The following is a 23,821-nucleotide window of genomic DNA, read 5'->3' on the forward strand; positions in this document are numbered from 1 at the left end:
TGATGGTTATGCGGATGGGAGAATATGTTATGAGGGGTGTACGAGTTAAGCTCGGGTGAGAGGTAACTTTTAGCATGTGGTAACTTACGTGATCAGGATTGACTAGTTGGATGTTATTATGGGTCTATGATGTGTATAAATGTTTGTGTGAGGTTCTCACTTTATGAGAAGCGGTATGGTGTGATAGTCATAAAGTTGTTATATGAATGTTTGTGATATATGCTGGGTACGACAATCTAATGGAATAAGGTTCAAAAAAAAAGTAATAATTTGATTGATCTGGCATGGATAGTTAAAATCGTATGTGTATTGATGATACATATTTTATTCCGTGAAAAGGTATGGATGATATGCATGAGATTCTTGTACGTTTATTCCGTATAAAATGTTGTGTTATGATCGAGTAAAAGCGTTTTGAGTAAGTTTTCTTGTCCGGAGAGTTATACTGAGTCAGTGTTTGTGGAAATTATATGTGGGTGTAATGTTTATCGATGTGGTTGTTGTGCCTCGGGTGGTGATCCGGGCACGGTACTTAATGTTGTGATGCGGGTATTTTCGCGCTGCGGTGCGGCTGTTGGTGGCGGTGTTGTGATGCCGTCACCGGTTGTGGTGGAGTATACGAGGTGGTTACGATTTGAGTTTCGAAAGTACAGACCAGTTATGCACAGATTGTTGTTTTGTTGTTGTTGTTTCTTGTGAGTTTTGGTTCGACATGTAGACTGTTGTTTTGTTTGTTGATGTGTCTTACCAGTTTCAGTTTGGGAATGAGGGTAGAGTATGATATGAAAGAGAGTTGTATATGTTTTCGTTGTTGTCATGGTATAGTGATATTCTGTTGATGGGACATAGTGGGATAGGTTGTTACAGTAATTTTGATCTTGTTCTAGATGAGGCTTTGGTAGACATGGTAATGGCAAGTGATTCGTAGAACATGTTGTTGGGGCTGGTGTCCTTAACAGTTAGTGCAAGGACTTATAAATCTCTAAAAGGATCAAAGGGCATACTTTTGGTATTATTATCAGTTGGTCCACGTTTATCAATAACGGTTGGCTTGCTAGATAAGTTTGACGTTATTGTCATACAGATGGCGGTGATCAACTGGTCCCTAAAAGTCACACCTATAGGATACGTTTGAGAGATGTGACGGTATGAAAATACAGTCATGTAGATGCCAATTTTGACTAACCAGTTAGTCTGAGTTATTTGACTAATAATTAGTCGAAAACGTGATGTAGAGATATTTTATTTAATACGGATTAAATAATAATGGCTAAGACGAATTAAGTGGTTAATTCGTAAAATTGAATATAAGCGTTTTATATTTAATTAAATGTATATTGAATATAATTATACAATATTGTCTTTGTCGGACATGTATTAATAATTCAACTAAACCGTGTTATTAGTTGATGATTTAATATCCGATAACCGATGACAGTCTATAATAAACACCGCGTTGTATACATTTTAGCCTCGGACCACGAGTTAAAAATAAGGAGAAAATGGAAGCCCATTTCCCCCTTGTCCACTCGGTTTTGGCCGAATTAGGTGAGACAAAAGGAGAGCTCTCTCCTTCACTTGAAACCTAATTCATTTGCTAAAAATTTTTAGGGTTTTGGGAATTGTGCCTCCCGAAATTCGGATCTCTCATCCAACACAAACTCACAAAACAATCCCCTCAATATTGCAAGGCAATTAGGGGATTCTCTCTAGCACAAGGGCATTTCTCGGACAATCTTGGGTGCAACATTTAGGAGGAGATCTACCTTGATCTCTCATTGCCATTTTGCACTAGGACCGAAGGTTATTTCTAATCTTTATCGTTTCATTATGTTTTTCGTTTTATGACTATAATCACATGTAATTTTTGCGTTATAATCCTATAAAGAAAGGGTTTTATACGGATATTACCATACACATGTGTGGTAATGATCTGATATATGTAGGTGGTTCATAACCTTTTGTTGAGATAGTGAGTGTAGGATATTGGGAATTGATGTCATGTTAAGTTATGTATGAGTTTTGCGGTAATGAAAGAAAAGAACTTGAGGATCTAGTGTGAGTGTACGTAACAAGTGTGGAGTGTGAGTTATGCTTTTGGTGATATGAGTTTTATATAGTTTATATAGAGAGGTGTGTCATGTTGCGGTAATGTGGAAGATTTGAAGTTTTGGGTTAAATTAAAGATTTTGAGGTATAGGTTAGGGAGTGTGACGAGTGAATTGAAGGATGAGAGTTGTTTAAGTAAGAGAGCCTAAGATATATGCATGGCGACTGTTCAGATTATAAGTGGTCATCTTTGACATGCGGTGGTGATGGGGATAATGAGAAAATATAGCTAGGATTTAGTATTAATGAGTTACGAGGACGTAACATTTATCTTAAGAGGAGTAGGATGCAATAAAAGAGATTTTGATGGTTGTGCATATGGTAGTATAATTGGAAGTAGAGTGTTGGTGTAGCATAAAAGACGGATATTTGTTTTGATTTTATTAAAGGTCATGACCGTGCTTGTAGTAGTTCGATGTTTAGGAATGAGAGAATATTTCAATAGTGTTGACAGTTGAATGATGATGATTATGAGTCCGATAGTTTTGACAGTTGGAAGATGATGTTTATGGGTTTGAGTAAACTTCGAGGACGAAGTTCGTTTTAAGGATGGTAGAATGTAACATTCCGTTTTTGACGGTTGATCTTCTTTTGTGGATTGAGTGCTATTGAGTGTTATGGAAGTGAGATAAGGTTGGCAACATTATATTGTGGTTATTTGGTAATGTTATGGAGTCAGTATTGGGAGCCTATGCTATAGTTGAGACGATATCCTGAGCCATGTTGTGGAAGGAAGAGTGGTTTGTGTAGTTAGTGTTAAATGTCCACGTTTTATAGGTTGGGTTGGAACTTCGAGGACGAAGTTCTTTTAAGGGGGGAAGATTGTAATACTACGGATTTTATTAAGCTAAGTACTCGACCGAGTAGAGCCTACTCGGCCGAGTAGTGCTAAGTGCATGTTATGTTTGGCTTCTGCCGAGGAATACTCGGCCGAGTATGATGAATACTCGACCGAGTAGAGGATACTCGGCCGAGTATGCTCTATACTCGACCGAGTATCCGGTTCGTCGAGTGTTATTTCAGCGGTTTGATGTGGGAGTAGTTAGGGGTTATTTATTCGATAAACAGTTTCTAAAACATCATTTTACAAAATCTAATCAAACGTACGACGCTCTAATCACTCCCAATCTCTCCTTTGTGTATGTATGGACAATCTTAGCAATCGCATTCAATCATTCATCCTTTCGTTGGTAAGTCTTTATTCCCATGATTGTTGGTGTTTAATTCTAGGGTTTGCCTTTAATCATGAATTGGGGGAAATGGGGTTTTGCAGTTAGTGATTGGAACTATGTGATTGTTGTTGTAGGTGACGATGTGGTATTTGTTATGCATTTGTATGGTTGATTGCAGCGTAAGCGGATTGCGAAAAGGTAGGGTTTCCCTACTCAGTTTACTGTTCTTTGTAAGACATGTTTGTTGTGATTATTGTTATCTGTTGATAATCGGAGTATGGAGATTGTTGTGACGATGTTGGTGTGAGGGGATTGAGATGGCTGTGATGTCGTGTGATTGTGATTGTGGTGGAGTCACTTGCGGGAGTGGCTTCACACCCTAGTTCGCCCTCCGTGGAACCCACCACAGGAGGGGATGTGCACATTAAGGGACAGGGATTGTTAGTCGCTCGTTGATGAGCTGGACTAGGTGGGGATGGGCTGCGGTCACCCATCGGCGGCGAGGATTACCTGTTGCGATGGGTAATCTGGCAGGGCTACACACTTCGGTGTGTAGTCGGTTACTGTGTGTGAGATCGATGATCAACTGGTGGTAATGTTTGTTGTCTTATATTGATTGAGTAGTACTGACCCCGTGTTGTTGTTTGTAAAACCTGCGGTGATCCATTCGGGGATGGTGAGCAGATTGTGACAGGTGATACATTTATTGAGCTTGGGGCAGTCATGGGAGAGTCACCACGCTGGATTAGATGACACCATCACGAGCCTTAGTTATTGTTTTGGTAGTTGTTGCCCTTTGGATAATTCGTTTATTAGATTTTGGAGACTATGTAACTTTTATAACTACCGTACATTAATAAATGTGTTTGGACTGTTGCTTTTGATATATACTAACCTCGGGTAACCGAGATGGTAACAACCTTTCATGCTGGGGTAGTCCTGGTAAGGTACCTTGGTATGAGGGGGTGTTACATTACCAATTGATCTTCATTGATTAAATTAACACAAGGCGAATTATCCATGTTAATCAATAGACGAGGAATATGCATCTCCTTTGCTCTTTCCAACCCGACTAGCAACGTAAGCAACTCAGCTTTCATGGAGGTACAAATGTCACACGAGAAGTGATATGCCGAAATGAGGTCCCCTGCTGCATTACGAAAGACTCCTCCCCCACCAGCCGGTCCTGGGTTGCCCTTTGAGGCCCCGTCCGTATTTAGTAGTATCCACCCATGTGGTGGTGGTTGCCAACGAACATGTATCTCGACAGTAGACGGTCTCGGAGGTGGAATAAGAATATCAAAATTATTGAAAGCTTGCCTCGTAATATGGAATTGATGCCGCAGGATGACTCGGATTTTCGCTATCTCTTCCAAACACAATATTATTGCGCCATTTCCAAATCCACCAATTTGTAACCGCGAAAATAATAGGCCAGTCCGTTGCATTCACTTCAACATCATTACTTGCATTCTTTGTCAGCCAAATTTTTAGATATATTATCTGACGTGCAATATTTGGCATGATTGACAGTATATTTTTTTGGCAATGATTTTATATATTTCGATTAGTGAAAGATATATTTCGAGATTTGTAATATATGAACCCAAATTTTTGGCAATAATCTAATTGACGGTATATTCTTTTTGGGGCAAAATAATATATGCAATCAAATAATCATCCTTGCGCAAGATAATAAGATATATTTTGCTGAAATTATTATCCGTGCAATCAAATAATATAATATATGATCTACATTTTCTGGAAATCAAATAATATAATATGTGATCTACATAATCTGGCAATATTTTTTACGTTATTTAGCACTTAGTAAAATAGATGATTAATAAAAATATTTTTTGGGAATCATTATTTATATTAGACTTAGCCTATAATAGAATGCAAAAAAAATAAAAGCCCAATTAGAAGATAAAATTTTAGGCGGGAAAAAACGTAGATTGGCCTATTCATTTAGTAAATATATGGGATTAATATCTCAGGTTATAAATTGCACCTAAAGCCATTTTCAGGTGAAAAACTTTATGAAATGACCAAATTACCCCCGTGTGTATAACTATCAATCCTGTGACTCTTCATTTTACTTTCCCTATTTCACTTTTTACCCTAATTTCATCCAAATATTTCCCCCAAATCTTCCCCTTACAAATTCCCCCAAAATTTCGCAATAATCCCAATTAAACCTTAATTATTGATAGATTGTTCATCCATCACCATTTATCACTTTAGTAATTTATGTATGTTGTCCTTCCATCTCTTATTTCGAATTTGTTCTCCAGCTCAATTTTGTATTTAGTATGTTGATGATGAAGAACAATACACGAATTTAATCTTCTTAACTCCACTTTCTTTATCATAAAGGGCTTCCAATGCATAAATGAACCCAGCCCAATCATCAGATGCATTATCTCTTGCCAATGTCGGCGCCAATCAACAATTTCTTTAACAAACCCGATATCCGAGTACAAAATTTCAAAACAATGGGGAATGAGTTACCTTGAGGATGAGGAACACAATGAAGCAAATCAAATTGGGGAAGAGAGAAGGATGAAGAGGCAATGAATGAGGAGAAAACATATAAGCTTGATAAAGGAAGAATGGGGGCAAAATCGTCCTAAAATAAATGTTTAACCCAAAAAAATTTAAATTTGACGGAAATTTCACCTGAAAATGGCTTTGGGTGCAATTTATAACCTAAACTATTAATTTGGGTGTAATTGTGGACACGGGGGACCCACGGGGCGCTTGGGAAACAAGCGTTTGCATTTGTGGAGTCGCCACCAATTTATTGTGGAAAATTGGAAACCGTTCGAATACCTCGCATCATGTCAAGACACAAAGTAGTGACATGAACACTAAGAACTCGTTACCCTTAGCATTCTATGTCTAGAATGACTCTCGTGGATGCCAATGAACACGGATGTTCACAGAGATCTGGAGTAAGGGGTGAGGGTACGTATTAGAAAGTCCTTTTAATGAACACCTAATCCCGCCCGCCTCGATAGCGGCCTCTACTAATGATTAGGGAAATCGTTCATACTCGATATGTTGTTGTGGACGCGGGCCCACGAGGGCGAAAAGCGAAGCAAGCTTTTAACTCTTTGGTTTATTTGTATTTGTGGAGTCGCCACCAATTTATAGTGGAAAATTGGAAACCGTTCGAATACCTCGTGTCATGTCAAGACACAAAGTAATGACATGAACACTAAGCACTCGTTACCCTTAGCATTCTATGTCTAGAATGACTCTCGTGGATGCCAATGAACACAGATGTTCACAGAGATCTGGAGTAAGGAGTGAGGGTACGTATTAGGAAGCTCTTTTGATCGAACACCTAATCCCGCCCGCCTCGATAGCGGCCTCTACTAATGATTAGAGAAATTGTCTATACTCGATATATTGACGGTTTATATGCAAGCAATGCAACATCCATTAAATTAATCCTGGCATGTGAGAATTAACTAAGTCGGTGAACACGTAATTTAACATACAATTAGGTCGAATCGGGATTTATATTAATTACATGTGGTCATACAAACAATACAATAAAAGAAATACAATAAAAATACAATAAAGAAAAATTACAATAATTACATCGGATTTAATGATTTATGTCGAAAATACATTTAAAACGGTTGGTTTTAGAAAAGAAAGAATAAATAAATTAACGAACAGAAATTAAGGGTGATAATACGAGTAATAATTAATTAAATACGTAAGCTAAACTAGGTCAAGGCAGAAACGGGAGTTCAGGGACAGAAATCAACCGGGAACAGGCGCAGCAGAGCTGCGTTCCTTGGAAGAGGCGCAGCAGTCGCTGCGTCTGTTCCTGGGTTGAGTTCTGGCTGTGAAGCCGGAACCGCAACTCGTTAATGTTTATTGGTGAATTTAATGGTCGATTAATGATATTTGACTCGGATGAAAGTGATTAACAGATTATTTACATGTGAATGAAGTCATGAAAATGATAAAACATGGATGAAACCGATTAGAACGAATTATATAAGATTTATAAGATTATTAATTACAAATTAACAAACTAAACAAACTAATTAGACTAAACAGGTTATTAAGACGGATTAATGACAGTGACGGATGAATAACAGATACGAATATATCAAGGATGAATTCCAGAGATTCAATATGGATAAATCGAATCTCTAAAACCCGAATTGATTTTAATGACGAAAACCCGCAAAAATGGATTATAAGGGATTTAAGTCGGGATTTATGATGAATTAATAAACAATGAATTATTTACATGTTAAAATTATTATACTTAAATTGTTATGTTAATGAAACGATGAACAATTGAAAAACAAACGAAAACAATCGAATTATCAAAAGACGAAGGAAGAAGAAAGGAAGCAGGAACTGCGGCACCTCACGAAGAGGCGCAGCAGGTACTGCGTCCCTTCGAAGAGGCGCAGCAGTTGCTGCGTCCTTTCTCGACGTCTGTCTTCTGATAATCCGTAAAAAGGGTTTTTAAACAAGGTTACAAATCGGTTTTAAGAATACTTTCGACATAAATCTTACATTAATGATTACAAAAATAAATAACAATAAAAAAAGAAGGATTTACACCCTCAGACTTACATGTTTGACGAAACGAGATGAACTAAGTTAACGTTTAGTGATGCTCGACTCGAATGTACGACGAAAGTGCGCTCTAAGAGGAAAACGAATAAAGTTGATTAAGTTGATTGATGTGGAGTTGGTCGAATTGGTCGGTCATGCAAAACGAGGCTGGTACTCAGAAAGATCCGAGCTTACGTGGTCGAAAGTTCAAGCACGTAGACGCCAAAAAGTAAGAACGTGGTCTAGAATGCAAAGGGAGAAGAGAAGGGCGGACACTCGCGTGAGAAATATGTGAGACCGAAGGTCTCTATTTATACTAATTACACGGAGGAAGTAGGGTTTTCGGAGAAACTTTGGAAGTGAATCTCGAAAAGATACGGAAAATGCGCAGAAAAGGACTGAGGAAGAGGCGCAGCAGGCACTGCGTCCCTTGGAAGAGGCGCAACACCTGCTGCGTCCTTTCCTCAGTGGTTTCCTCCCGCGGAAGAAAGATTTCCGCGTTTTAATTATGGAATAGCGGATTAATCTCGTTTCCTTAATATTTTGTGTGAATATTACGGAAGATATTTTACCAAAGATTAAAAGATTGGAAGATATGGAATAGAAATATCCGGAACATTCAAGAAAATTCTGACTCGGTTTCAGAAAATGAAGACGGTTTTTTTGACCCGGACTCCAAATGTACTCTAATTACTGCCAAAACGACCGTATCGGCACGTAGATAACAATTAAGAGGTAGACACAAGTGTTTGAGCGACCACTTGATGATAAACTTACGAACTGTCACAAATCGTTCCGTATACCAAACATGCGGCCCAATCATCACCGGGTGGTTTGCGGGAGGTGCAGAAATGAGGTATCTACAGAGCCCCCACTTTGACTGAGGCTTGGACAAGGCAAAAGTCAAAGTATAGCCATCAGGTCAATCGAAGATTACAACCTGACGACTATGGCGACGCGAGGCGGCTCAAGGGGTCTGAGCCAAGGACCTGTCGTCGGGAACATTTTAGAGTCTGTCGACTATCAGGGAAGGTCGTTTAAAGTCCATTAGACTACGTGAGGAGGCTCGCCAGCCATAAGAAGAGACCATACCTGAAATTCCTTGAAACTCCAGGGGAAACAAAACGCGATATTGGGAAGAGGCAGCAGGACATAGTCAGGAACTGCTGGGAGAAATCTGCTTGGGTCGGCTTCAAACAAACTTCGGAAGAGCTTGGGGGTCGATGTTGATCTCCATGTCTCGAGAGGGACGATTGCCTGTCCGTGGACTCTCGCTGGGGGAACATAATGGGGAACTGATCTCCATGTCTCGAGCGGGAATGTCTATCCGTGTACTCTCGCTGGGGGAACATAATCGGGAACTGATCTCCATGTCTCGAGAGGGAATGTCTATCCGTGTACTCTCGCTGGGGGAACATAATAAAGGCGTGTCGAAACACCTGTCAAAGAAGATCTGCTCGTTGTAACAAGATAGGTCTTGGCAAAAAATACGGCGACAGTTTGCTGTTGGCTTGGGAATATGGGTCCGGGTGAAGAATAAATGTCAGATGGACCAAATACGCGATATGACATCGAGGAAGAGGCGCACCAAAGATGGGCCCACAAAATAACGAACTTATAACGAATCCTCGAAAATTCGTATGGAGGGAAACTGAGGAAGAGGCGCAGCAAGAGCTGCGTCCCTTGGAAGAGGCGCAGCACCTGCTGCGTCCTTTCCTGGACGTGGCATTTCTGGGTAAAAACCCGATGAAAGAGGGGTTTATGTTTCATAATTTCGAAACATAATTCTCTAATTTATCTCTCAAATTCAAACCAATTTTCGTCAAAATTTGATCAAAAACTCGCATTTGCCATGACTAATCGAGGTATGTGTATTAATCTTGCATTAATCTTCTGTATTTGATCGAATTGGACCGACAAAATCAGGGTTTTCAACCCTAATTATGTCGAAAATTTGGGGCTTTTCCCCCAAATGATTTTGCCTTGCAAAATTGACCTTGTAAACGGCTAATTGGTAATATAAGGATCATAACCATGTATTTGTTTCGAATTTTCGTTGAGTTTTGAGCATTTGAGTGAAATTGAGACGGTTTCATAGCTAAACCGTAAATCGCTTCGAAAATATCCTTAGGATTGCTCATTTGTGACGAAACTTGATATTTGGAATCCTTGCATGATGGGTAAACTTTCTATCATCTCGGAATTTTGATTTGTGACGGCTTTTTCAGGACAATTTTCTAGGGCATAATCGCCGTTATAACGAAATGATGTCGAAATTCCGACTCGAACCCATGACTAGGCTTCAACTTAGGCTTGACTTGACCCAAATTAATACATGAGCGGACGGGTTTGTGGGAAAATCGCCAAAGATGACGAGAAAAGAGCGATTTCGGAGCTCCAAAAACTCGAAAATCCCCTAATTAAGGCTTGTCGTCACTTGACGCGACCTAAATTCACTTTAATTTTGTAGTTGACGAGGCTTCTACGTCAGGGAGAGCTCCCATGGACGTGGATACTGCTATTGACCCTTCTCGTTCGCTTGAGGAGGCGTTAGAGCAGGCTTTTACTGCCGCGGTGATGGCTGCTGAGGACGAGGTCCTTGAGGAGGAGGTTGTTGAGGAGGAGGAGGCCCCGAGACGGGCCAATGTTGGACGGGGTGGTCGCCAGCTGAGGGGAGCACCTGCATGGGCTGAGACTTGGGACAGTAGGCACCTACTTTGGGCTGCAGAGGGTCACCTGTCCTACAGGACGGTGAAGAGCTTAGTAAATCGAATTCATCACTCTTCATTCATCCTCTCTCATTTCTTTTTGTTATTCCTTTTTTCATCATTCAAGCTAAAGATAGCTTTTGTTTCGAATCCAAATAGGAGGCCAGGAACATCAGATCTGTGGGGTTTTATGAGTCTCTGGGTACTCTATCGAGTGGGCCTTACTCTGTCGAGTAAGGGTGTTTTACGATTTAAAACAGTTTCTGACCTGTTGGGTACTCGATCGAGTAACCTTGATACTCGATCGAGTAGGAGGCACTCGATCGAGTATGTCAGCTACTCGATCGAGTAGCCGGTTTACGGGGGGATGATTTGTCGGGTTTTGTTAATAATGCGATTTAATATATAATGACTTCCATCACTTTCTTAAGACACTTTTACAAACCTAATTACTTTCAAAGAGAAAACAATCTACGTTCTTCGCATCAATCGCATTATTGGCAAATCCCGGAGCTCGGAAGGTCGGATTTCACCTTTCTTGATACCTTTGTGATCCTTGCGTCGAGGGTAAGATCTACATACTGTTTTTATGGTAATTCGTTAAAGTTAGTTAAACCCTAATTTGGGGATTTGGGGGTTTTGTTGTATTTCTTGATTGGTAGTAATTGTATGATTGTATGTTAGGAGGAGGATTCGTAGAAGAAGCCTTTTGATAATAGTTTTTGAGATCGTCTGACTGTGTTGCTTTCCAGGTAGGGTTTCCCTACTTAGTATTAGTCCCATAATGCGTTGTTGGTGTTTTGTGATTATTGAATATTGTCATACTCGTATTATGACGGCGGTTGGATTTGGTTGTTGTTAGTAGTTGTGATTGATTGTATCTGTCTATGTTCTTCGGGGCGCGTCCCTGGTTGAGTGGAGTCACTTGCGGGAGTGGCTTCACGCCCATTATTCGCCTTCTGTGGAACCCGCCACAGAAGGGATGTGCACATTAAGGAATTTGGGTTTATCGCTCGACGGAGATGAGCGGGGATTAGGTGGGAACGGCTGCGGTCCCCCACTGGCGGCGTGGAGTGACCTGTTGCGATGGGCACTCTGGCAGGGCTACACACTTTAGTGTGTAGTTGTAGATACCTCATTTCTGCACCTCCCGCAAACCACCCGGTGATGATTGGGCCGCATGTTTGGTACGCGGAACGATTTATGACAGTTCATAAGTTTATCGTCAAGTAATTGCTCAAACACTGATGTCTACCTCTTAATTGTCATCTACGCGCCGATACGGTCGTTTTGACAGTAATTAGAGTACATTTGGAGTCCGGGCTTAAAACCGTCTTCATTTTCTGATAACCGCTAAATCCCGAGTCAGAATGTTATGGAATGTTCCGGATATTTCTATTCCATATTTTATAAATCTTTCACAATCTTTTAATCTTTGGTAAAGAATTTCCCGTAATATTCATACAAAATATTAAGGAAAATAAGATTAAGCCGTTATTCCATAAATTAAACACGGAAATCTTTCTTCCGCAGGAGGAAACCACCTGGGAATAGACGCAGCAGGTGCTGCGCCTCTTCCAAGAGACGCAGTGACTGCTGCGCCTCTTCCCAGGTCCTTTTCCGCGTATTTTTCGTATCTTTTCATATCTTTTCGAGATTCACTTCCAAAGTTTCTTCGAAAACCCTAATGCCTTCACGTGATTAGTATAAATAGGAGCCTTCGCTCCTCATATTTCTCACGCGAGTGTCCGCCCTTCTCTTCTCCCTTTGCATTCTAGACCACGTTCTTACTTTTTGGCGTCTACGTGCTTGAACTTTCGACCACGTAAGGTCGGATCCTTCTGAGTACCAGCCTCGTTTGCATGACCGACCAATTTGACCAACTCCACAATCAATCAACTTAATTAATCTTAATCGTTTTCCTCTTACGAGGGCACTTTCGTTACATTCGAGTCGAGCATAACTAATCATAAACTTAGTTCATCTCGTTTCGTCAAACATGTAAGTCTGAGGGTGTAAATCCTTCTTTATTTATTGTTATTTACTTTTTGTATCATTAATGTAAGGTTTATGTCGAAAGTACTTCTTGAAACCGATTTATAAAACCATGCTTTAAAACCCTTTTTACGGATTACCAGAAGATGACCGTCGAGAAAGGACGCAGCAACTGCTGCGCCTCTTCGAAGGAGCGCAGTGCCTGCTGCGCCTCTTCGTGAGGCTGCCGTAGTTCCTGCTTCCTTTCTTCTTCCTTCGTCCTCTGTCAATTCATTGTTTTTTTTGTTTTCGTTTGTTCTTCAATTTCTTGACATAATAGCATAGTAATTTCTCATGTACATTGTTTATCATTATAAACACGTATCATTCATCATTAAATCCCGACTTAGATCCCAAGTAATCCAATATTTGCGGGTTTTCGTCATTAAAATCAATCCGGGTTGTAGAGATTCGATTCTTTCATATTGAGTCTCTGGAATTCGATCTTTGATATATTTTCATCTGTCTATTGTCGTATTCGTCGTTAGTTCTTCATTAATTCGTCATATTTAGCCTATTTAGTTCACCCATGTCACTAATCAATCTTTCGTTCATGTAATTAATTCGTTTGCATTCGTTTCATCCATGTTTTATTGCTTTTATGACTCATTCGCATGTAATTAATGTATTAAATCACTTCCATCCGAGTCGAATATCATAATTAATCATTAAAATCACCCATGAATATTAACGATTTGCAGTTCCGGCTTCACAGCCAGAACTCACCCTTGGAACAGACGCAGCAACTGCTGCGCCCTCTGGAAGAGGCGCAGCTCTGCTGCGCCTGTTCCAGGTTGACTTCTGTCTCTGAACTTCCGTTCTGCCTTGACCTAGTTTAATTAGCTTACGTACTTAATTAACTATTAATCGTATTATCGCCTAATTCCTGTTCGTTAATTTATTTATTTGTTCTTTCTCAAATTATCCGTTTTGAAAGTATTTTCGACATAAATCAATTGAATCCATTGTAATTATTGTAATTTTCATTATTGTAATTTTTATTTCTTTTATTGTATCATTTGTATGCTTTCACATGTAATTGAACTTAAATCCCGATTCGACCCAATTGTATGCTAAATTAATTGTTCACCGACTTAGTCCAATTCTCACATGTTAGGATTAAAACTTGGATGTTGCATTGCATGCATATAATCGACGATATATCAAGTATAGACGATTTTCCCTAATCATTAGTAGAGGACGCTATCGAGGCGGGCGGGATTAGGTGTTCGATCAAAAGAGCTTCCTAATACGTACCCTCACCTCTTACTCCAGATCTCTGTGAACATCCGTGTTCATTGGCATCCACGAGAGTCATTCTAGACATAGAAGGCTAAGGGTAACGAGTTCTTGGTGTTCATGTCACTACTTTGTGTCTTGACATGACACGAGGTATTCGAACGGTTTCCAATTTTCCACAATAAATTGGTGGCGACTCCACAAATGCAAACGCTTATTCTCTCCTCCCAAGCGCCCTCGTGGGCCCGCGTCCACAGTTTGGCGACTCCACTGGGGATAATACACTTACGTGTAGCCAAGGGTGAAACTTGAACAAGGTTAGGGAATAGTTTGTACAAGACAATTGTCGGTTTTCATAACTCGGTCTTCCTAGATCGCTTATTCGGCCTTCCTAGGCCCAACCCAACCCATTCGACCAATCGTCCCGTCTAAACGGTCCTAATTCTTATTTGGGCCTAAGGATGGATAACGATTGACGTCATCCATACCATGGTACTTACTCTTGTTTGTATCAAGGACTTTCACTACTTGAGGAAATGGACTAGGAATCGGCCTTACTCTTGTTTGGTATGAGCCTCTCCACAAACTTCGGGTTTGATTGTTCGGTATGGCAACCCACCCTTTAAACCAAAACCCTTTTAAATGCACTCAGCATCCCGTTATAATGCTTGTATAAATGCTTGTACCTTATGTGATCACCATTTCTAAACGAAACCATGACGATTTTTGTAAAATCAAAATCCTTTTAAAGTGTAAATTTCGAAAAAAGGCCAATGATTAGCGCAAAACTGAGTCAAAACTCCGTCCATTTGTCGAGTCAAATTTCGGGCCCAAGCCCATTTCAAAACCTCACTTCGAGTCCACTCCTACAATTACACTAAAGTTGACTAGGACCAACATTTTTCAAATCTTGTCATTTCTTCAAAAGCTCACCGACACAAGTGGCACACACCCACTTCACGAGTCAAAACATTTCTTAGTAAGTGTGCTAGACTGGTCGATCGTGTTTTGATTCGTCGTCGATCTCTTATCCAATTTCCAAGATGCCTGAAACAAGCGACGTGAACTTCAATCAACTCCAAGATGGTAATGATCGAATCCTAACCGCGCTAGCTCAACTCCAAGTTACTCAAGACCAAGTGTATGATCGCCTTGACACCATCGAGGGCCGGATTTATACCGTAGAAACGAGGTTGCCTCCTCGGGAAAGTGAAGTCGTTGATGACTTCGTAAATGACTTCAGGGACGAAAACCCTCCCATGGGTATGACTGCAGCTGAGAAACGACTCCAATACTTAAAGGAGCAATTGATGTATCTAAAAGGGGATGACATTTATAGGGAGAATAATCGCAAGTATGAGGCCGTGAGTTCCAAGTTGCCAACCAACTTCAACATGACGGATATCCCTAAATTCAAGGGGCACGAAAACCCTTTGAATCACATCCGTGCTTTCAAGGAATACATGTCTATCAAAGGCATCAAACCCGAGATGTTCTTAAGGATCTTTCCTTCATCTCTTGACACCATCCCAAAGCAATGGTTCTACTCTCTAGAACACAAGAAGATCGCTACTTGGGAAGACGCCGCGATCAAGTTTGCTAAGCAATATGCGGATAATGCTGAGATCCAAGTTAACATGCGCACTTTAGAGGTTCTTACCCAAAATGACAAAGAAGGTTTCACCGACTTCCTAAGTAGGTGGAGGAAGACTAGTACCCAACTAGTTGAACGCCCGGACGAAGCTACCCTTGTGGAAAAGTTCGTGGACAACCTAAAACCCATCTATGCAAATCATTTGAGGTACCAAAACATCAAAACTTTCAAAGACTTAACCGTACTGGGAACAAGGATCGAAGATGACATCCGTAAAGGGCTCTTGTCCAAAACGGTAGGTCGAGGATATCAAGGCTCAACAAGTCGTTCTTACGGCTCCACTAGCAAGACCGATGAAGTTAACCTCCTCGAGCCATCCAAGAAGAGTGCCCCACCAAGGAAATTTACAAATCTTGGGGACACTTACTCCAATGCTCTAAAAAGGTTAATGAAACAAGGCAAACTCCAACCCATAGGACCTACACCCGAACCAGAAAAGAAGTCCAAGTTCTGGGATGAGAACTCATACTGCGAATATCATAGGGGTAAGGGGCATGACACAGAAAAATGCTACAAATTGAAAAATGTGCTTCAAGACATGATTGAGGATGGTCGACTACCAATACCGCCGGGAGGTAAGCCCAACAACACTCAGAATCCTCTTGGAATTCTAGTGATCACAAGTGAAGAATCTACCTTAGATTTTTCACACCTCATTTCTCCAATCGAAGATGAGATCCACGCGATTGAGAATGAAAGGTTCTACTCTACCATTTCCCCTACCATTGCCGACTTCATCGCATGGGCAAGGAGTGTGGATAGGCAAGTTTCGGAATTGGAAAATGTGGTGACAACTTTACATGATCCCAACGCGACACCTAAAGAACACGCGCCACTAATCTTTTCCCAAAATGCTACTATGCAAGAAATAGTCGCCGTGGTTGATAAACTAGTCGACCAAATCACAGAATTAGAGGACGATATCATGAGAATGAGGGAACTAGCTACAGTCAATGGAGTATGGGCCGATGACGATGAACATGAGTATCTCATGAACACTCTCTAGTCAAGGAAATAGTCCAAAATGGTGAAGACCAAGATGTGGGCCACCTAACTCGTTCGGGGCGTCCATATCAAAGTACAACTCAAAATGGTCCAACCAACGTTATCACACCAAATGATAACGAAGATGACTCTACTGATCATTTACTCAAGCAATTACAGAAAACAAAGGCTGATCTTTCAGTCTGGAAATTAGGAACAAGCTCATTCCCACATCGCCAAGCTTTACTGCAAGCTTTGGCCAAACTAAATGTAGCACATAACTCCACACCCGACGATGTAGTCAACTTGGTCTTCCAAGAATCACCGAAGCTAAGTAATCCTATTACTTTCTCAGATGAAGATTTGCCACCCTTTAGCGCTAGTCACAACTTGGCTCTTTACATCACTGTCATTTGCTTAAAAAAGAATGTGCCAATAACCTTGGTGGATGATGGTGTTGGAATATATGTGTCCTCCGACAATAATGCGATCACGACTGTTGATCATGATGATCACATGTTTAAGTCTCGTTTTAAAGAATACAATTGGGAAGTAATTTTTACTGTCAACTGGTCAACATATATCGGTAATGATTGGCTGACTAAAGTTTGACATTACTGTCGTGTGACGGTGGTGATCAGTTGACCCCCTAGGTCATACCTATAGGGCAACACTCTTAATTGATCATTTAATTAATCGTATAATGTTACGAGTTAATTAAATTACTTGAAAATTGACGGACGATTTTGGAAGTAAAATTTACGTATCAAATTGAAATGTGATTAAATGAGATACGGTCTGAGTAATCGAATTGTATCATTACTCGGATGAAATTATTGTTTAAAGAAACAATTGAAATTGAATGAATTATTATAAATACAATTTATTGTGATTTATAAATTGGTAAATTATTTTGGTACAAGTAATTATGAATTACTAAGTCGATTTTGTATGTGACGTATTTTTAATAATACGTTGATTTTTAATATGTTAAAAATACATAACAAATTTATGTTACATATGACATGTGACATTTTGACAATTGACAAAAATAAAATGGATCCCATATTATCTCAATGTGCCGAAATAAGGAGGAGGATTAGGATAATATTGTGTTTGATTAAGTTAATGGTAAACACAATGATTACCTACTAATCTAGCCATGCAACCCTATTGTTTATTGTGAAGAACAATCTATGCATGCATTGGCTCCCCTTTACCTCTCTCCCACCCGGTTTTATGAAGAGAAAAACCACTTGGTTTTTCCTCTTAACTTTACCTAATATACAATAATGTAATTGTATTATTCATTCATACTTTCACTTATCTAAAATAAGAGTTTTAGAGAGATAAAAAGCTCCCATTCTTCCTCCTCCAAAAACCGAAATATTAAGTGTTATATACAATATTTTGGGTCATTTTCTACAAGATTAATATTGTACTAGTTCATATAATATTAATTTTATTAAGAGTAAGCTTTGGGTATAATTCCTTGGGAGAGATCCTACACTTGGATCTTTGTTCATCCAAAAGGAAAGCTCAAGAACAAAAGAAAAGGAGATTTCTTTTGTGCCCATTTGAACCGAAAATACAATGTAAGAATAATGGTTCTTCCTTATTTTATTTTATTGTTTGCATGCATAAAATCCATCTTTAATTTTATGACAAATTAAATTAACATATATATGAATATGTAAGTATATAGATCTAATTTTCTTTCAATCGGTATCAAGAGCCATGGTTGTTTGCATGCAAATCGGTTAAAAGTTTTTCCGAGTTATAAAGATTAACATATAAAACTTGTAAAATTTGTGTTATTATGATATATCACGAAATTAATTCAAGCATGTTAAAATTTCTGTTCCTAAAATGTTTTAGGATATTTTGGTTATATTTACGGATTTTTATTGTTCATATTATACAATAATGGCATTTAAATATGATTTTATGAGTAAAAATGTCATTTTCGGTCTAAAATTAGCTATACTTCGAATTTTCCAGTGATTTTTGGATATGTTGTCACATATATTATTTTGAGATAACCTGTAAAGTTTCATAATTTTTGGACTTGTTATGCTCGAAAAATGGATTTTTCATTATTAAATTCGGATTTAGGTGAAAAATAGGTTAATATGAGTTAAATTTCGAATCTGGTCATAGAAATTTAATATGTTGTCACATGCAATTTTACAAGATGTGTGTAAAATAATGGGCTATAGTGAAGTCTTTTTGCATGATTTATGGATTTTTGAAGAAAAATTGCATGAATAGTGACTTTATTAGTGAAATATTGATAAAACATACTCTATGACTTAGGAAAAACATCAAATGTTGCATTTTATTATCTTTTTCAGATCTAAAATTGAAAAGTTGATGAGAATAATTTTTCACATGTTTTTATGATTATTTTGTTAAAAACCGATAAACCGCAACATTGTTTTTCCGGAAAAATATCGAAATTTTTAACCTAAATTTTTGAACATTATGAGTGTCATGGTATTTTTCCAGAATTTTCATGAGTTTAAATTTCAAATTTTTAATTTATTTGAAATTTTGTGATTTATTTGAAGTTTATAGCTTATTTTTGTAATTTTAGTCCATTAATGAACAATTTTATAAATATGAGTTAATTATGGTCAAATATTAGTGAAGACTAAATTTTGAGTCCTAAGAGGTTAGGGTAATTAACTTATGCATAAATATGAATTTATGTATTTTTTGTGATTGTAAAATGTTGAAATCACGCAAATCCGTAAAAACCGAGTAATATACGATATTGGCTAATTAAAGGCGATTTAGCATAAAATTGGGCATGTTCATACATATTATAATGCTGCATTTTCTTTATGATTGTCATAATTTTAATTTATGTAATTTTTGAATTATGTAATTTTACTTAGTATGGCCTTAGATTTTAATTGGTATTTCCCGAAATGTATGGGAATATCGATTCGGTTGTAATTTTATTGTGATCTCGTATCACCGTTTTGTAATTTAATAGATTTATTTTATTTTAGTTACAAATGTATAATAGGAAATTATGTAATTTATTATGTAATTTTATTCATTCCGGAGTTTCCAAAGACGGATTTCTTCACGAATGGCGATACATAAAGACGGTGTTACCTCGAGACGCGCGCCACAACCGAAGTTCAAGGGACCAATAGAGTTGGTTTCCGAATATGTAATAGTTAAATAGTTTTTCTATTTTAGGAAAGGCCATACTATGATTTATTTATTTTTATGCTTGCATTTTATTTTATGTCACATGCATCGCTAAATCGCCATAACTAAAACATGCATCTTCTTCATCGAGTTTATCGACCGTGTCAATTAGAATTATCGTAGTTCACCGCTTTAGTTCACTTAAAACGTGATAGATAATAAATTGACATGACCTCTCGCTAAAACAATTAATTGAGACATAGCCTTACCAAATAGTAGAAACCATGAAAACCTATTTCGCGAGGGAGTGCACTCGGCCATCCCGGGGTACAAACCTTGTTACGTAGGGGAAGTGGGTGATGAATGTTAATCCACCGAATTCATGTTGATAAGGGATGAATCGGCCCTACCGTGCCCAAGTTGATATGGATTTGGATCATGGACACATTTATTCGAAATTTGGATTGAACTCAACAAAAGTTTTTGATAAGGGATGTATCGGCCCTACTGTGCCCTTGTCGAATGTGTTTTGGGCTAAAGATAATTGTTAATGTAATATTATCGACCAAGAGTTCTAAAAGTAGAATCGATTAAACGTTAATCCACCGAGTTATATTGATAAAGGATGAATCGGCCCTACCGTGCCTAAGTCGATATGAATTTGGGTCTTGGAATCATTTATCTAGTTGGGTAGAGGTCACTAAAAAAAATGCATAAAACTTGTTTAAATCATACATTTTTACGAGTATTATTATAACGACATTTGTTTTACTCCTTATATTTTGTTTTGTAGACCACTTCTTTTTCTCATAACAAATGGCAACACCAACTCCAAACGCCACACCTCTCACTAGTTCATCATGGCTCCGATCCTTTATGGATCGATGTAAACTTGAAAAGAATGGGTCAAATTTCTCCGATTGGGATGCCCAACTCAAATTAGCCGCCCAAGGTGACGACAAGCTTCGTTACCTTACCGAGGCCTCTCCACCCGAACCTACTACTAGGTCGACCGCCGCCACTAGGGAAGCATATGAGGCTTACCAAAAGGAGTCCGCCGCAATGAAAAATGTCTTGATATTTGCGATGGAGGCGGACCTCCAAAGGAGAGCCTTTAAAATGGGCAATGCTAATGAGATTTACTCCAAGCTTGTGACAATGTTTTCACAAACTCCGCGGATCGTCCAATATGAGGCGGCCGCGGCATTCTTTGATCTCGACTTCAAAGAGGGCCAAAAGGTTAGCCCTCATGTGCTCAAACTTATGGAGCTTGTCGAGACCTTGAATATTCAAAAGGTTGAAATCCCCAAAGAACTCATTGTAGATAGGATTCTACACTCCTTGTCCAAAGTCAAAGCGTATGTTCAATTTCGGGTGAATTTTAACATGCAAGATAAGGATGTGTCTCTTGAAGAATTGCACAAGTTAATTGTGCAAGCCGAGAGGGACATGGGGTTAAATGTGAACCCACCAAAAGATGTGCTTAACATAAGCACTAAGAGTAAGGGGAAGTTCAAGAAGAATGGAAGGAAGGGCAAGAAGCAAGCTCCCACATTCACCAAAGCTAAGACTTGTGAAGCTAGCACTTCAAAGATCAAGAAGGGTCCTCTTGATAAATGCCATTATTGTAATGGTATGGGACATTAGAAAAGAAATTGTTCCAAATACCTTGGTGATATTAAGGCTGGAAAGATTACTCCAGTAGGTAAATGACTATCCTTCTTTTATGTTTCTAATTCAACTATGGTATTATGATGCAAAGTTGTGATAATGTATCTCCCTTTTTATTGTAAATAGGGCCTCCACCAAACAAAGACAAGGGAAAGGAAAAGCAAGCATGAGAAACCATCAAGAAGCTAGGGATAGCTTTCATGGAGCTTTGCTTTTCATTGTCTTATTTTAAATTATATTTTGGATTTTAGAACCTTAAGTTTCCGTGTTCGACATGGAAAGGTATTTTGGATAATGGGTTGTATTTTGGATAATGGTGACTTGGTTTGCAACCCAAGTCACCCGTTTTATCATTTTATCCTTTTGTTCTAAAATTCATGTTTAAATGCTTGCTCTTAGAAACATAAGATTATTCACTTAAAGTGATCTAATAGACAAATATAATGACGGGTTTCATTATATGTCCACATGCTTAAGGCTTGTGTATGATCATTTATAAAGCGATTTTGAGTCTATGAACTCTCTTAAAGGTATGTCAATCACCAAGTTCACATATGAAATCTAAAACTATTAGTCAACCTATGAGGTAGTTCTCCTTATACTTCAAATCACTATTTGTGTCTCATATACTATCTTTGAATCTATAGTGTATTTATTCTAAAGATAGAGTGGGAGAAAAATGAGGACACAACACACGAGACAAGATAAAAATTGTGTACTTATGTAAATGAAGTACTTGTGTAAATGAAGATCTACGCAAGAGAGAATGATTTGAATGAAGGTATATCTATTTACATAGTATACCGAATAGATGAGATCTATGGTCTCAAGTAAGTTCTATATGACAAAAGAGACCAAGTGAAGTAATCGAAAGAACATATTCTTATGATAACTACACGAGGAGACCAAAAGAAAGTTTTGGAAGAAAAATGACTAATGTAAAGTCTTAACAAGTTTTTAACTAAGTTCTATATGATAATTTTTGACCAATAGTTTCAACCTTGAGATTTACTTAAGAGCCTAAATGAATCATAGTAACATACTAGTTATGATCAAATTGTAACGATTGATATACCGATATCTTCAATGGCCAAGTTTTTACCACGCAAATGTCATTGCATAACCTCATTATGAAATGGTTAAACCTCCTTCCGAAAGGGTATTTTCGAAGGACGTGTTCTAGATATTACTTATATTTAATAAATGACATTGCCACACATCATTATGACAAGAGTGTGTTAGAGATTTAAAATCTCTTTCTGTAAGGTTTAAGATGAGACCTCTTCGAAATAGGTATTTTGAAGGGATATCATGGGAACATATATGGTTTTATCTTAATAACTTGGCAATGCAATTTGTATTTCAATTCTTGAAAAGTTTCGATTGAGAAGTCAATTTCGAAATATGTGGAATTGAGTGGGAGTTAGGAAATTATCATGTGAAGACATGGAATTTAGTGGGAGCTATCATCCTTTGAATGTTTACAACTCACCACTCATTGAAGAATGACGAGCTAATACCTTCCTTCATAAAAGAAGTTCTTTGAGTTTTCAATTCTGGATGAAAATGGACTATGATGAATCCAATTACATCAAGGGATGTTGGATTAGTATTAAGAGATACACATCGTATCAACATTCACATAGGTTATTCATGTAGATGAAAATGGAATTGCCATTAGCAGTCATGGTCGTTCATTGAACCTATGAATGGTTGATCTCATGATTATTAGTAACTAATGTTTCCGCCATTAGAATAATCATGCACATGTCCAATAGTGAATCATATGCATAAGAGCATGGTGATTCATTTGTAAGCCACAATAGAAACGTCATGAATTCTCGAGTAGAATCCGATGAGCGATTTCGGTGTTTGACGGAATGCTCTATTGTGTGTCAAGAGGTTGCACATATTATAGAAAATCCGAGCACATGCAAGGATTTATGAAAATCCTTAACCCTTCAAGCTAGAAAGAGAAATGAGAAGTTTTTGGAAAGATACTTAGTTAGAGAATAAGAAGTTACTCAAAACTAATCTTTCCTTATATGCTAGGACTTGTGAGAAGTGCTGGGTCAGTTATCTTGACAAATTGTTGCAAGATTCTACAAAACATATACCTAGTGCATTGTGTGTGGATGGAGTACTTGATCAGTACAAGTTATATCATTCATCACAAATTCGTTCGTTATGTGATAATCGATAAGAAAGTTCCTTCAAGTTAAAGAACCGAAACCAAGGTCGGGAACCTTGATGTGTCTTTGGTAAGATTCATGCTATGAGAGAGAACATGAATGTGAAGGAAATGCAAGTGTAAGAAGTTTGAACACATGGACACATGGCATGTTAAACTTCTATTGCAATCAATAAGTGTTTACACTTACGTTATACATCACAAGGTCGTAATATGATATTGACTACCCGAGTGTGATGTCGACATTTGTCGTTTGAGTTTTTAACTCACCTTGTACATTGTTATATCCAAACGGGTT

The sequence above is a fragment of the Silene latifolia genome, chromosome 4, assembly GCF_048544455.1.
Source record: "Silene latifolia isolate original U9 population chromosome 4, ASM4854445v1, whole genome shotgun sequence".
Taxonomy (NCBI): Eukaryota; Viridiplantae; Streptophyta; class Magnoliopsida; order Caryophyllales; family Caryophyllaceae; genus Silene; species Silene latifolia.